The sequence below is a fragment of the Penaeus monodon genome, chromosome 10 (assembly GCF_015228065.2).
Source record: "Penaeus monodon isolate SGIC_2016 chromosome 10, NSTDA_Pmon_1, whole genome shotgun sequence".
Classification (NCBI taxonomy): Eukaryota; Metazoa; Arthropoda; class Malacostraca; order Decapoda; family Penaeidae; genus Penaeus; species Penaeus monodon.
In genome coordinates, this window is record NC_051395.1 from 18,446,858 (window position 1) to 18,451,857 (window position 5,000).

Genomic DNA, 5,000 nt, shown 5'->3' on the forward strand with positions numbered 1-5,000 from the left:
TCTTATTATTGTGATAAGCGCATCGCCTCTCAGTTTGCACGTAAATCTGAAGTACGACATTTCCTTTATCAGTTCATGAGATCTTTAATTCTAATTTCTCCATCTAGTCTTCTAATAACATTGCAACTATATAAATATATTTTTTATCAAAGAATGCTAAATTGTGTGTATACTCTCTCTCTCTCTCTCTCTCTCTCTCTCTCTCTCTCTCTCTCTCTCTCTCTCTCTCTTTCTCCCCTCTCTCTCTCTCTCTCTCTCTCTCTCTCTCTCTCTCTCTCTCTTCTCTCTCTCTCTCTATATATATATATATATATATATATATATATATATATATATATATATATATATATAGATATAGATATAGATATAGATATATAATATATATATATAATATATATATATATATATATATATATATATATATATATATATATATATATATATATATGTGTGTGTGTGTGTGTGTGTGTGTGTGTGTGTGGTGTGTGTGTGTGTGTGTGGTGTAACGCCTGGGGTATCCCTTAACAAGTGAAATATTGAAACAAGTGAAGTAACCCAAGAGAGTCTTACCCAGATGTACACCACATGTCGGATAGTCCTAACCTTTGTTTATTAATTAATGACAGGTGGAACTCATTGTATGTGACAGAATCTGAGTATAATTTAACCATACTAGTGGACACACAAAATTTTCACTAGCTGATTTAAGTTATGTTATTATTTTATTTATGCATTTATTTTTAGCATATATAATTTTTTTAGCATATTTTTTGGTCACTAAGTGGCAAGATTTCCCACTAACGGACTTAAGCAATTTATTAATGTAAGCAATTTGCTGAGCACTTTTTTTTTCACACTAGCGGAGACGAAGCTACATACTAGTGGACATTTTATTTCTTTTTTTTTGCTTTATTTATTAATATAAGCAATTGAGCTGAACACTTTTTATTTTTTCACACTAGCGGAGACAAAGCTACATACTAGTGGACCTTTTTTTATATAATTTTATTTTTTTATGATTAATTAATTAATTAATTAATTGATTATTTTTTTCTGCTCTACCACCTCTTCGCAGTATATAACCCTAACGGGAATCGCCCAAATGTTGACTAACATCAATCAATAAAAAAATATTTCACTGATTTCGCAAAGATTTATATATAATTGAAAATATTTTTCACCTCTTAGTTACGCACAAATTTATGCTTAAAGTTCCCTTGTTATAGAGCACTCCATACATATACCATGCAACATTATAAAAATATATCATGCAATCATGATATATTACATGACTTCAAGATATGTTTCATGACTTCAAGATATGCTTTCATGACTTGTATGTTCAAAAAAGGCATAAAAAAATTTATATATTCAATATTTTTCATCAATTCAAGCACTAAATTAATTCTATATATCCATAACAGATAACAAATTTCCCAAGTGGTAATATCGAATTTATTTAATTACCAATAATTCTTAATTTGTTCGAATAAATTTTAAGTATTTAATTATATTTTATACTTTAACAATGCGTGAAATGTTTCGTGGAGGCGATCCCGCCGCAGGCCACCACTGTGGTGTTTCCGAGCGGTCGTAGGCTTTACTTATTTTTTATCTAATATTTAACATTCCACAATTAAATGGTAAACTGCCACCACTGACCTTTGAGGAGTGTCAGGTCTCCAATATTTGGGATTAATTGATATCAAGAGGAAAACTGAAAGATTGTTTTCACTTCATTATTTATTGACTTATTTAATATTGCCTTAATCTTGGGTTCTAGAATTTTCTAAGTTAAAACTTGGGAGATCCGTACAATAATTGTTCGAGTAACTCACCGGGTAACAGGTTCAGATGCACCTAGTCTGGGGTCTGCTATGAGACTGACGACTTTTCGTCACACATTTTGTCGCTCAGCCTGGCTCTCATATCTTTCTCTTCTTTTCATTGGTTCTTTTTCCATACACATTTCTTCATTGGTTATTTCTTGTCCAATGACCATATTCCTAGGGTTAAGACACGCCTACACTAACAACAGCACTCTGTTGTCCACGTTTTCCCACGTCTGATTCTGAGCCAGGTCAAAAAGCTATTACTCGTGTCCACTTCGACCGATAGGTCATTGGGGTGTGAAACCACATACAAACAAAGGTTAGGACTACATGGCCGGGCCATAAGTGAAAGGCCCGGGCGAAGCCAGAACTTCGCAAATCTCAAGCAAGCAAGCAAGGTTAGGACTATCCGACATGTGGTGTACATCTGAGTAACACTCTCTTGGGTTACTTCACTTGTTTCAATATTTCACTTGTTAAGGGATACCCCAGGCATTACACCACAGGGACATTATGAGTTTACTTCTCTGCCATTTGGCTTAAAGGATGCTCCCTCGTGTTTTCAAAGAGCAATAAATCAGGCTTTAGCAGGACTAATAGGGAGATCAGCCATGGTATATATGGATGATAAGTTGTCTTTGGATCCTCATGGGAAGAACACCTGTACAATCTTGAGGATATTCTTGATAGATTAATACAAAGTAACCTTTCCTTAAAACTGGAGAAGTGTAGTTTCTTCCAAGAAGAGATTAAGTATCTTGGACATATAATTTCCAGTAAAGGTATCAGACCTCAGGGGGAAAAGTTGGAAGCTCTGGGGAACTTTCCAAAACCAGTGGTACTGAAAGAGCTGCAGTCATTTCTTGGTCTTGCAAATTATTATCACAAATTCATTTTGAATTTTGCACAAGTAGCCAAGCCTCTTACTGAAATGACAAAGGGTTCTCGGAAGCTTAATAACCGCAAAATCGTCCTTAAATGGTTAAATGAAGCACTGAAAGCTTTCATTTATCTTAAAGAATTGCTTGCCAAAGAGGTAACTCTTTCTTATCCAGATTTTGACAAAACATTCATTTTGAATACGGATGCTAGTGAATTTGCTGTTGGGGGTGTACTCCAGCAACATGATGATAATGGGCATTTGCGTCCAATAACTTTTTTCAGTCGTACTCTGAATGAGAGCGAAGTTAAGTATTCCACGATTGAAAGGGAAGCCCTAGCAGTAGTGTATGGTCTCACAGTAAACCGATCTATCATACTAGGATTTCCAGTCAAGGTGGCCAGTGATCATAGACCACTTGTTTGGCTTTTTAATTATGCAGGGCCAAATTCACGGATTCTGCGTTGGCAGATGTCTGTTGCTGATTTTGAGCTGGAAGTTACTTACATAGCGGGAAACAAAATTGTGTGGCTGATGCACTATCTAGAATAAGAAATGCAGATCACCCCATTGATAACTATATTGTGTCGGCTGTGACACGGAGTGGAAGAGAATCATTAAATAATGAGTCACGGAGAGAAGTGATAGCCTGGGACCCACTTAAAGTTAGGATGGATCAGGATGCTCATCCATTATGGGGTCAGGTAAAGAGGTATCTCAGGGGTGAAGTAAATGAGTGTCCTCGATTAAACTATAATGTCAATGATTTCAAAATACTACAAGATGGAATTCTCTATCATACTCACTCGAATTGTTGTTCCAGACTTGTATAAAAACACAGCATTGTATCTGGCCCATTGCCTTCCCTTAGCAGGTCATAGAGGGGTCCAGGTTACCCTTGAGAGACTAAAGAAGTTTGCATTCTGGCCAGGCATGTCAAAGGACGTCCCAAAATATGTAAAGTCCTGTAGTGTGTGCCTTAAATGAAAGCCAATGAGGGATGTGCCTGCTCCGCTGAGTCGGTTCCCAGGTGTAAGAGAGAAATTTGAGTGTATACACCTAGATTTGGTAGGCCCTCTTCCTGTTACAAATGAAGGGGCAAAGTATGTGCTGACTGTAATTGATGTGCTGACCCGATTCCTGATAGCTGTACCAATACGAAACAAAGAAGCAAAGGAAGTAGCCCAAGCTTTTATAACACATGTTGTCAGCATCCATGGCGTTCCAAAACATGTAATAACAGATGGTGGAGGAGAATTTATAAATGAAGTTTTTAAAGACATTTGTGGGTTGTTGCAGATTAATAGACACACTACAACTCCATTCCATCCATCAAGTAATGGGTTGGTGGAGCGTGTAAATGGGACCATAATGCAAATATTGAGTATGACTTATGACATCCCTAAAGAATAGGATACACTGCTCCCTTTAGCCGTATTTGCATACAATTCTGCATATCATAGGACAATCCATGATTCTCCTCACTTCCTTATGTACAACAAGGATCCCTCAATACCTTATTTAAAATTCTTTCATGATAATGGTCCATGGTACAATGTAGAGGACCTGAGACGTAAGACTTCTGTTATTGCAAACAAAGTCTATAATCGGTGCCAGCTGTACTTAGAGAAAGGTGCAGTTGACCGTGAAAGATACCAGTCACGATCTCGGGTGAAAGATATAGAAGTTGGGTCACGTGTGTATATAACTTCTCAGCCCAAGGCAGGATTGTCTAAGAAATTACAACCTTTGTTTGAGGGACCTTACCGTGTAGTAGCCAAAGTTAGTGATATAGTCTACAGGCTAAAAAGCATTCGGTCTGGTCGTGAATTATTGGAGCACACTGATAGAATTAAAATAGAAGGATGCATGTCATCTCACGAGAGTAAAAACGTGAGGAGAGCATACCCAGTTCATGATCAAATTAATAGTGACAGTGAGGAAGAGATGCCTTCTTCCCAATCCCAAGGTTCTGACAAGGAAAGTGATATGGACTTTGAGATGAAGGGAGACTTGTCAGGTGGGCCCGCCTACAATCTCCAGTCAAAATTTTGTGCCACCCAAAGTCACTAGAACAAAAAGGAAATAACCTGGTAAATGAGTATAATTCAATGTGGAGTGAGCTGAAGCAGGAAGGAACTAGCTAACTATGTGCCAAATGAACTATTGGATGTTCCTATTCCCAATTTACCAGCCACTCTGAGATAAATTGAGCATAATATAAAGTAGAATGTGCTGATGCTGGAGATTTCCTATATGGTTCTCCATGCTAATTTTTTTCAGCCATT